The 12,512-nt window shown below is 38.7% G+C and overlaps 1 protein-coding gene across 2 annotated transcripts in view; it reads right to left on the bottom strand.

Annotated features, from left to right (window-relative positions):
- Positions 1–12,512, bottom strand: part of RASA2 (RAS p21 protein activator 2) — a 163,153-nt gene that overhangs the window by 59,306 nt on the left and 91,335 nt on the right. The window lies entirely within an intron of this gene.

Raw genomic sequence — 12,512 nt, 5'->3', positions numbered from 1 at the left:
TGCCCTCATTACCCATTTTGTTGAGTTTTTATCATGAATGGATGTTGAATGTTGTTGAATGCTTTTTCAGCATCTATGGAGATAATCGTGGTTTTGTCCTTCTTTTTGTTGATGTGGTGGATGATGTTGATGGATTTTCGAATGTTGTACCATTCTTCCATCCCTGGTATGAATCCCACTTGATCATGATGGATGATCTTTTTGATGTATTTTTGAATTCAGTTTGCTAATATTTTGTTGAGTATTTTTGCATATATGTTCATCAGGGATATTGGTCTGTAATTTTCTTTTTTTGTGTGCTGTCTTTGCCTCGTTTTGGTATTAGAGTGATGTTGGCCTCACAGTATGAGTTTGGGAGTTTTCCCTCCTCTTCTACTCTTTGGAAAACTTTAAGGAGGATTGGTATTAGGTCTTCACTAAATGTTTGATGAAATTCAACAGTGAAGCCATCTGGTCCAGGAATTTTGTTCTTCGGTAGCTTTTTGACTGCCAATTCAATTTCTTTGCTGGTAATTGGTCTATTCAGATTTTCTGTTTCTTCCTGGGTCAGCATTGGAAGGTTGTATTTTTCTAGAAAGTCGTCCATTTCTTCTAAGTTATCCAGTTTGTTACCATATAATTTTTCATAGTATTGTCTCAGAATTCTTTGAATTTCTGTGGTGTCTGAAGTGATTTTTCCTTTCTCATTTTTGATTCTGTTTAAGTGGGTAGACTCTCTTTTTTTGTTGATATGTCTGACTAGGGATTTATCTACTTTGTTTATTTTCTCAAAGAACCAGCTCCTGCTTTCATTGATTCTTTCTATTGTTTTATTCTTCTTGATTTTATTTATTTCTGCTCTATTTGTTATGTCCCTCCTTCTACTGACTTTGGGCCCCATTTGTTATTCCTTTTCTAGTTTCGTTAATTGTGTTGACTGTTCATATGGGATTGTTCTTCTTTCCTGAGGTAGAACTGTATTGCAATATACTTTCCTCTTAGCACAGCCTTCACTGAGTCCCACAGATTTTGCGGTGTTGAATTATTGTTGTCATTTGTCTCCATATACTGCTTGATCTCTGTTTTTATTTGGTCATTGATCCATTGGTTATTTAGGAGCATGTTATTAATCCATGTGTTTGTGGGCTTTTTCGTTTTCTTTGTGTAATTTATTTCTAGTTTCATACCTTTGTGATCTGAGAAGCTGGTTGGTACAATTTCAATCTTTTTTGATTTACTGAGGCTCTTTTTGTGGCCTAGGATATGATCTATTCTTAAAAATGTTCCATGTGCACTTGAGAAGAATGGAATCCTGTTGCTTTTGGATGGAGTGTTCTGTAGATGTCCGTTAGGTCCACCTGTTCTAATATGTTGTTCAGTGCCTCTGTCTCTTTACTTATTTTCTGTCAGGTTGATCTGTCCTTTGGAGTGAGTGGTGTGTTGAAGTCTCCTAAAATGAATGCATTGCATTCTATTTCCCCTTTTAATTCTGTTAGTATTTGTTTCACATATGTAGGTGCTCCTGTGTTTGATGCATAGGTATTTACAATAGTTATATCATCTTGTTGGACTGACTCCTTTATCATTATGTAATGTCCTTCTTTGTCTCTTGTGACTTTATTTTGAAGTCTATTTTGTCTGATACAAGTACTGTAGCTCCTGCTTTTTCTCCCTATTAGTTACATGAAATATCTTTTTCCATCCCTTTATTTTCAGTCTGTGTATGTCTTTGGGTTTGAAGTTGAGTCTCTTGTAGGCAGCATATAGATGGGTCTTTTTTTTTTTATCCATTCAGTGACTCTATGTCTTTTGATTGGTGCATTCGGACCATTTCCATTTAGGGTGATTATCGATAGGTATGTACTTATTGCCGTTGCAGGCTTTGGATTAGTGGTTACCAAAGGTTCAATGGTAATTCTCTTATTATCTAACAGTCTAATTTAACTCACTTCATATGCTATTACAAACACAACCTAAAGGTTCTTTTTTTCTCCTCCTTTTTCTTCCTCCTCCATTCTTTACATGTTAGGTATCCTATTCTGTACTCTGTCTATCCCTTGATTGACTTTGGAGGTAGTTGATTTGATTTTGCATGTGCTTAGTAATTAATTTTTCTACTTTGCTGTGGTTTTCTTTCACCTGGTGACATCTATTTAGCCTTACGAATACTTCCATCTATAGCAGTCCCTCCAAAATGCACTGTAGAGGTGGTTTTGAGAGGTAAATTCTCTCAGCTTTTGCTTATCTGAAAGTTGTTTAATCTGTCCTTCGAATTTAAACAATAACCTTGCCAGGTAAAGTATTCTTGATTTGAGACCGTTTTGCTTCATTGCATTCAATATATCATGCCACTCTCTTCTGGCCTGTAAGGTTTCTGTTGAGAAATCTGATGATAGCCTCATGGGTTTTCCTTTGTATGTCATCTTTTTTCTCTCTCTAGCCACTTTTAAAAGTCTGTCTTTATCCTTGATCTTTGCCATTTTAATTATTATATGTCTTGATGTTGTCTTCCTTGGGTCCCTTGTGTTGGGAGATCTGTGCACCTCCACGGCTTGAGAGACTGTCTCCTTCCCCAGACTGGGGTAGTGTCAGGCAATTACCTCCTCAAAGACACTTTCTATCCCTTTTTTCTCTCTTATTCTTCTGGTACCTTTATAATGTGAATATTGTTCTGTTTGGATTGGTCTCACAGTTCTCTCAATATTCTTTCATTCTTAGAGATCCTTTTTTCTCTCTGTGACTCAGCTTCTTTGTATTCCTCTTCTCTAAGTTCTGTTCCATTTACTGCCTCTTGTACTACATCCAATCTGCTTTAAAATCCCTCCATTGTATGTTTCATTTCAGATATGGAATTTCTTAATGATTGAATCTCCATCTTAAATTTGTCCCTGAGTTGAATATTTTTCTGTACCTCCATGAGCATGTTTATGATTTTTATTTTAAACTCTTTCAGGAAAATTGGTGAGTTCAGTTTCATTTAGCCCTTTTTCTGGGGTTTGTGAGATTTTGGTCTGAACCAGGTTCCTTTGATGTTTCATAATTCTATGTGGTGCCCTCTAGTGCCCAGAAGCTCTTGTCTCTGGAGCTGCTTAGCCCCTAGAGAGACGTTGGGTTTTGGAAGTGATTAGTGCTGGTGCCTGGGGGGAGTAAAGATCAGTTTTCTGACTCCAAGCTCTAGTGCCTTTTTCCAGTATCAGAGCTAGTGGGCCAAGCACACAGGTGTAAGCCTCTGTGCTTGGCACCTCTAGCTGTTATAGGTCGGGCCTCCCTCTGACTGGCTGGATGCCAGCGCACTCACTGCCGGTTTGCAGGCAGGTGCCAGCAGGCCAGGAGGATGGCACAGCAGGCTGTGTGACACAGTGGGGAGCCTCAGAGCTGAGTAGGCAGCCAGGGGATTGCGCACCTGAAGCTCCTCAAGGTTCCCAACCTGGTGGGCAGCGTGCACCCAGACAACCTTGTCCACCTATCCCTTCTACCGTGCAGCAAGCTCCATGCAAACCCCACCCCTTCAGCAGCCCTCTCGCTGCTAGGAAGCCTCTCAGACCGCCTACCTTTCCTTTGTCCCAGAATGGCCTGATGTGTGGACCCCCATCCTCCACCAATGGCCAGTATCTCAGTCTCTCAAGCATTCTGCCTGTCCCAGCTCCCCAACTCCACCAACCTCCAGAGCACCATGCAATGTAGGTTTGTGCTCCAAAGCAGACCTCAGGGGCTGGGTGTTCAGAAGTCTTAGACTTCCAACCCCTCCCCTGTCCGTTTCTCTTCTTCCCACCAGTGAGCTGAGGTGGGGGAAGGGCTTGGGCCCCACTGGATAAAGGTTTTCATACGTTACCCTGTTTCTTGAGGTCTGCTCTGTTCGTGAGGTCTGTATGCAGTCTGGTGTAGCCTTCTTTCCTGTTACTGCTTTAGAGACAGTTGTATTAACTATATTGTCACACTTTACATGGTTTGGGAAGGAATTCTGTCTCACCTCTCATGCCGCCATCTTGAATCTGCATGTAACTTTTGACTCGCCCCAAAACCTAACTAATGGCCTACTGTTGACTAGAAGCCTTACTGATAACATAAACACAAATCAGCACATATTTTGTATGTTATAAGTACTATATCACATATTCTTACATATTCTTACAATAAAGTAAGCTAGAGAAAATGTTTTTAAATGTCTTTTTCAAATTGTCATAAATCCCTCCAAATTTTCCAATATATTTATTGTAAAAAAATCTGCATGTAAGGGGATCTGTGTAGCTCAAACCCAGGTTGTTCAAAGGCCAAGAATGTACAGATAAATGTAGTTATTTACATAACTATATAAAAGTGATTTATTATTTTAAAACATTGCTACAAAAGGCTCAATTTAAACAACGTAAAGGATCCTTTGTGAATTAAGCAATCTTGTATGAACTGAGCTAAAGAGAAAAACCTCAAGATTCATTAAAGGATGTCTAGCATGACTAAAGTCTAGGGATGCAAAAAAAAAGTTCTCAAATATATTTCCAGTTTTGAGTAAAGCATTTCAGTTTGAAAGAATAAGAAACAGGAAATGAAGAGAATTTATTTACTGAAAGAGGCATTCAGTTGCTCTACACATATTTTTTGCATTCACAGTCAGAGGAATAAAAGTAATGGCTATGCTCTTGGCAGCACTTTTGACAGCCTCTTCATAGAATAAAGTCAGCATTAGAAAATTTTAAAACACAAGATCTAATTAAAAGCAAATAATTATCAGAGGCAACTCTAAAACTTAAATATTATTTCTGGTTCTATAAAGATAACCAATTTTCATTGGATTTTTACTAAAGATAGAAGATTAAAAGACAGATGTCAAAATTAATAAACTAGAGAACCAACTCATCTCAAGTAAAATATTAATCTAGTATTAAATATGTATAAAATACTTACGTTGAAGAAAAGTCCCCATTTGTTTCATTTACTATTTGAACCTTACTTCCAATGCAAATTATAGCATGAAACATGTTAATATTATTTTCTTTTCTTAACATCCATTTTTACATTTTGGATCATCTGGAGTGAAACTGTTGTACCAAACTATGCAAATCACACAAAGGTTTTCCACACATTAAGTTACTGACACTGAGGTAACTAGTGAAGTGACATTGAACTAGATTATACCTAAGGTTCTCTTTATTTATAACATTCCAGACAATGAAATACTGGTGCAAAAACAAAGGACACAGAAATTTTCTATGTACCTATGCTGAATAATGGTGATGACAGCAGCAATAACCATAACAATGAGAGGGTGGGTTATGCCGACGGCCAAAGCACTTGCAGCTTGCTGATGTGAGCTCGTTTCATCCCCTAACGACTTTCGGAGGCAGGTACTCTTTGTTTTATCTTTGTTTATAAGGGGAAATTGTTTGAAAAAGGAAAGCAAATTGAGGCTTTTCAAACAATAGGATTATATTACTGACAGTTATTCTCTTTCCTAATAATTAGGATTGGAAAGAATATGCCTGAAGTCCTAAAGGTAAATAAAGCTTTCTTGAGTTTTCATGCAGTTACCATCAATACCACAAGGGGATACTAAAGCTCTATAACTGACAAACGAGACTGAATATAATTTCTGACTTAAAAAGGAAATGGCACTCAAATTTTTATATTCCTTACGTCTATGGAAGTATAAATGAATTAGCAGATGTTTCTATTTCATGCTGCATAGATTTAATATAGCACTTATACTTTTGGCAGTCTACTTTAAAGTATTTAAAAATACTATTGACAAAAAAAAAATAACAAGCTATAGGAATAAAATTAATTTCAGTTTGTTAGTATTCTTACATCCTGCCAAGGTAGTAGGACAAAGTTTTGTCAAATACAGAGGGCCTATCTGGAGATAGTCTTACTTAAAATACAGTCTATGTGGCAGATTTCAAGTTCACTTTGAGGGGGGCCCTGGGAGGCACAACTACTCACTTTTTATTTTGTACTGAGTATAAGGTATGTAATTTTAAACAGTTGACAAACTGAGTTCAGGAATTTTCATTTTAAATGCATGCTACTTTGTGGAAAGTGGAAGAAGACATGGGGGGGCATGAGAGGGATAGTGACAGGCCTCAAATATTCATCAATTTTTCATAGTAACCAAGTTTAATTTTCTCCCCTTCTGTGGATGCATTTTAGAAATTGTAACATACAAAATGCCACCCAGAGGATCAATAAATATTAGATCTGCATTATCAAGAGTTAAAAATAAAATGAGGAGGAGGAGCCAAGATGGCGGCATGAGTAGAGCAGCGGAAATCTCCTCCCAAAACCATATATATTTTTGAAAATACAACAAATACAACTAGTCCTAAAAGAGAGACCAGAAGACACAGGACAACAGCCAGACTACATCTACATCTGCGAGAACCCAGTGCCTCCCAAAGGGGGTAAGATACAAGCCCCAGGCCAGCAGAGCCCAAGTGCACCTCACCCCAGCTCCCGGAATGAGGAGAGGAGTCAGAGTGGGGAGAGAGTGGGAGCCCAGGACTGCTAAATACCCAGCCCTAGCCATCCGCACCAGGAGAGCAGACACACAGTGCGTGGTGTGCTGGATACTAGGGAAATGGAACAGTAAAACCTGTGAGTGGGTCCCTGCAGCCGGCGCCCCTGGGACAAAAGAAAAGCGAGTGATCTTTTAAAGTCTTAAAGGGACAGGGGCCTAACAGTTGGATGGATGTCCTGGCGCACTCAGCCCAGTAGGTGGGAATCCCGGGAAACACCAGGTGCCCTAACCCCCAAGGCAGCAGGGCAGCTTGGAGGCCCGTCACAGCAATAAACAGACGCCTGACTTTCCCCTCTCTGGCGCAGCCCACAGCAACCGTGTGGAGCTTACTCCACAGAGGCTGGACATGAATCAGAGACCCCGTCTGTGCGCAGCTGCCCAGCACAAACCACTAGAGGTCGCCATTCTCACAGGAGAGGAAGGCCACAAACTAGCAAGAAGGAATGTTCTCCCAGCTGACACACATGCCAACTACCGACAACTACCTCTATCGCCATGAAAAGGCAGAAGAATTTGATCCAGACCAGAATCACACAGACATCCTCCACTAAAAGGTAACCTGGGGTGATAGATTTCACCAATCTTCCTGAAAAAGAATTCAAAATAAAGGTCATAACCATGCTGATGGAGCTGCAGGGAAAGATGCAAGAGCTAACCGACAAAGTAGGGAGGGAGACTACAGAAAAAAAACAATCTCTGGAAGGACTTAAAAGCAGAATGGATGAGATGCAAGAGGCCATTAAAGGAATAGAAACCAGAGAACAGAAATGCATAGAAGCTGACAGAGAGAGAGATAAAAGGATCTCCAGAAATGAAACAATATTAACAAAACTGTGTGACCAATCAAAAAGGAACAATATCTGCATTATAGGGGTACCAAAAGAAGAAGAGGGAGAAAAAGGGATAGAAAAAATAATGGCTGAAAACTTCCCAAAAATGGGAGAGGAAGTAGTCGCTCAGACCACAGAAGCACACAGAACTCCCAACAGAAGGGACCCAAGGAGGACAACAACAAGAAACATAATAATTTAAATGGCAAAGATCAAAGACAAGGACAGAGTTTTAAAGGCAGCTAGAGAGATGAAAAATGTCACCTACAAAGGAAAACCCATCAGGCTATCACCAGACTTCTCAACAGAAACCTTACAGGCCAGAAGAGAATGGCATGACATATTTAATGCAATGAAACAGAAGGGCTTTGAAACAAGGATACTGCATCCAGCATGATTATCATTTAGATACTAATGAGGGATTAAACAATTCCCCAAAAAGCAACAGTTGGGGGAATTTGCCTCACACAAACCACCACTACAGGGTATTTTAGAGGGACTGCTCTAAATGGGAGCACTCCTAAGGCTAAATAGATGTCACCAGAGAAAATAAAATCACAGCAAAGAAAGTAAACCAACCAAATACTAATTAAAGGCAAAAAATAAAACCAACTACTCACAAAAGCAGTCAAAGGAAACACAAAAGAGCACAGAATAAAACACCTAACATATAAAGAATGGAGGAGGAGGAATAAGAAGGGAGAGAAAAGAAACATCAGACAGTGTTTATAATTGCTCAATAAGTGAGTTAAGGTAGACAGTAAGATGGTAAAGAAGCTAACCTTGAACCTTTGGTAACCACGAATCTAAAGCCTGCAATAGCAAGAAGAACATATCTTTCAATAATCACCCTAAATGGAAATGGACTGAATGAACCAATCAAAAGGCACAGAGTAATAGAATGGATAAAAAAGTAAGACCCATCTATATGCTGCTTACAAGAGACTCACCTCAAACCCAAAGAAATGCACAGACTAAAAGTCAAGGGATGGAAAAAGATATTTCATGCAAACAACAGGGATAAAAAAGCAGGTGTTGCTATACTAGTATCAGACAAAATAGACTTCAAAACAAAGAAAGTAACAAGAGATAAAGAAGGACATTGCATAATGATAAAGGGATCAGTCCAACAAGAGGACATAACGATTATAAATATATATGAAACCAATATGGGAGCATCAGCATATGTGAAACAAATAGTAACAGAATTAAAGGAGGAAATAGAATGCAATCCTCTTAGGAGACTTCAACACACCACACACTCCAAAGGATAGATCCACCAGACAGAAAATAAGTAAGGACAGAGAGGTGCTGAACAACACACTAGAACAGATGGACCTAACAGAATAAACAATATGGAAACAAAAAAGGACAAAAACCACATGATCATCTCCATAGATCCTGAAAAAGCATTCGACAACGAGATGCTATAGAACTCTACACCCAAAAGCAACAGGATACACATTCTTCTCAAATGCACATGGAACATTCTCCAAAATAGACCACATACGAAGCCACAAAAAGAGCCTCAGTAAACTCAAAAAGAATGAAATTCTACCAACCAACTTCTCAGACCACAAAGGTATAAAACAAGAAATAAATTGTACAAAGAAGGCAAAAAGGCCCACAAACTCATGGAGGCTTTACAACATGCTCCTAAATAATCAATGGACCAATGACAAAATTAAAATAGAGATCCAGCAATATATGGAAACAAATGACAACAACAACACAAACCCCAACTTCTGTGAGATGTAGCGAAAGCAGTCTTAAGAGAAAAGTATATAGCCATTCAGGCATATTTAAAGAAGGAAGAACAATCCCAAATGAATAGTCTAACATCACAATTATCAAAATTGGAAAAAGAAGAACGAATGAGGCCTAACGTCAGCAGAAGGAGGGACAGAATAAAGATCAGAGAAGAAATAAATAAAATTGAGAAGAATAAAACAATAGATAAAATCAGTGAAACCAAGAGCTGGATCTTCAAGAATATAAACAAAATACATAAGCCTCTAGCCAGACTTTGTAAGAGAAAAAGAGAATCAACACCCATCAACAGAATTAGAAACGAGAAAGGAAAAATCACGACAGATCCCACAGAACTACAAAGAATTATTAGAAAATACTATGAAAACCTATATGCTAACAAGCTGGAAAACCTAGAAGAAATGGACAACTTCCTAGAAAAATACAGCCTTCCGAGACTGACCAAGGAAGAAACAGAAAATCTAAACAGACCAATTACCAGCAACAAAATTGAAGTGGTAATCAAAAAACTACTCAAGAGCAAAACCCCTGGTCTGATTTACCTCGGAATTTTATCAGACATACAGAGAAGACATAATACCCATTCTCCTTAAAGTTTTCCCAAAAATAGAAGAAGAGGGAATACTCCCAAACACATTCTATGAAGCCAACATCACCCTAATACCAAAACCAGGCAAAGACCCCACCAAAAAAGGAAATTACCGACCAATATCCCTGATGAACGTAGATGCAAAAATACTCAACAAAATATTAGCAAACCAAATTCAAAAATATGTCAAGAGGATCATACACCATGACCAAGTGGGATTCATCTCAGGGATGCAAGGATGGTACATTAGAAAATCCATCAACATCATCCACCACATCAACAAAAAGGACAAAAACCACATGATCATCTCCATAGATGCTGAAAAAGCATTTGACAAAATTCAACATCCATTCATGATAAAAGCTCTCAACATAATGGGTATAGAGGGCAAGTACCTCAACATAATAAAGGCCATATATGATAAACCCATAGCCAACATCATACTGAACAGTGAGAAGCTGAAAGCTTTTCCTCTGAGATCGGAAACAAGACAGGGATGCCCACTCTCCCCACTGTTATTCAACATAGTACTGGAGGTCCTAGCCATGGCAATTAGACAAAACAAAGAAATACAAGGAATCCAGATTGGTAAAGAAGAAGTTAAACTGTCACTATTTGCAGATGACATGATACTGTACATAGAAAAACCCTAAAGACTCCACTCCAAAACTACCAGAACTAATATCTGAATTCAGCAAAGTGGAGGATACAAAATTAATACACAGAAATCTGTGGCTTTCCAATACACTAACAATGAACTAATAGAAAGAGAAATCAGGAAAACAATTCCATTCACAATGGCATCAAAAAGAATAAAATACCTAGAAATAAACCTAACCAAGGAAGTGAAAGACCTATACCCTGAAAACTACAGGACACTCTTAAGAGAAATTAAAGAGGACACTAACAAATGGAAACGCATCCCATGCTCTTGGTTAGGAAGAATTAATATCGTCAAAATGGCCATCCTGCCCAAAGCAATATACAGATTTGATGCAATCCCTATCAAATTACCAACAGCATTCTTCAATGAACTGGAATAAATAGTTCAAAAATTCATATGGAAACACCAAAGACCCCGAATAGCCAAAGCAATAGCAATCCTGAGAAGGAAGAATAAAGTGGGGGGAGATCTCGCTCCCCAACTTCAAGCTCTACTACAAAGCCACAGTAATCAAGACAATTTGGTACTGGCACAAGAACAGAGCCACAGACCAGTGGAACAGAATAGACTCCAGACATTAACCCAAAAATATATGATCAATTAACATAAGATAAAGGAGGCATGGACATACAATGGGGAAAAGACAGCCTCTTCAACAGATGGTGCTGGCAAAACTGGACAGCTACATGTAAGAGAATGAAACTGGATCATTGTCTAACCCCATACACAAAAGTAAATTCAAAATGGATCAACGACCTGAATGTAAGTCATAAACCCATAAAACTCCTAGAAAAAAAACAGGCAAATATCTCTCGGACTTAAACTTGAGCGACTTCTTCATGAGCACATCTGCCCGGGCAAGGGAAACAAAAGCAAAAATGAACAAGTGGGTCTACATCAAGCTGAAAAGCTTCTGTACAGCAAAGGACACCATCAATAGAACAAAAAGGTATCCTACAGTATGGGAGAAAATATTCATAAATGACAAATCTGATAAAGGGTTGACACCCAAAATATATAAAGAGCTCACACAAATCAACAAACAAAAAGCAAATAATCCAATTAAAAAATGGGCAGAGGAGCTGAACAGACAGTTCTCCAAAGAAGAAATTCAAATGGCCAACAGACACATGAAAAGATGCTCCACATCGCTAGTCATCAGAGAAATGCAAATTAAAACCACAATGAGATATCACCTCACACCAGTAAGGTTCACCACCATCCAAAAGACAAACAACAACAAATGTTGGCGAGGTTGTGGAGAAAGGGGAACCCTTGTACACTTCTGGTGGGAATGCAAATTTGTTCAACCATTGTGGAAAGCACTATGGAGGTTCCTCAAAAAGCTCAAAATCGAAATACCATTTGACCCAGGAATTCCACTTCTAGGAATTTTCCCTAAGAACACAGCAGCCCAGTTTGAAAAAGAAAGATGCACCCCTATGTTTATCGCACTATTTACAATAGCCAAGAAATGGAAGCAACCTAAGTGTCCATCAGTAGATGAATGGATAAAGAAGATGTGGTACATATACACAATGGAATATTATTCAGGCATAAGAAGAAAACAAATCCTACCATTTGCAACAACATGGATGGAGCTAGAGGGTATTATGCTCAGTGAAATAAGCCAGGCAGAGAAAGACAAGTACCAAATGATTTCACTCATATGTGGAGTATAAGAACAAAGAAACACTGAAGGAACAAAATAGCAGCAGAATCACAGAACCCAAGAATGGACTAACAGTTACCAAAGGGAAAAGGACTGGGAAGGATGGGTGGGAAGGGAGGGATAAGGGTGGGGTATAAGAAAGGGGGCATTATGATTAGCATGTACAATGTTTGGGGGGCATGGGGAGAGTTGTGCAACACAGAGAAGACAAGTAGTGATTCTACAGCATCTTACTACGCTGATGGACATTTACTGTAATGGGGTTTGTGGGGTGGGATTTTGTGGAGGGGGGAGCCTAGTAAACATAATGTTCTTCATGTAATTGTAGATTAATGATTAAAAAAAGTGAAAAAGTTTTATAATAAATAAAATGAAAAATTTGAAAGTCTAAAAGTAGTCCATAACAGAAAACTGCTTCAGAACCAAAGTCCAAAATGAAGACTGACTGAGAGCCAGTCAGGAGAGGCAGTCTCTTTTAAATACAAATGAGATTGATG

The sequence above is a fragment of the Manis pentadactyla genome, chromosome 1, assembly GCF_030020395.1.
Source record: "Manis pentadactyla isolate mManPen7 chromosome 1, mManPen7.hap1, whole genome shotgun sequence".
NCBI classification, from domain to species: Eukaryota; Metazoa; Chordata; class Mammalia; order Pholidota; family Manidae; genus Manis; species Manis pentadactyla.
Note: the sequence above shows the minus strand (reverse complement) of the source record. Positions and strands in the feature narration are given on the sequence as shown.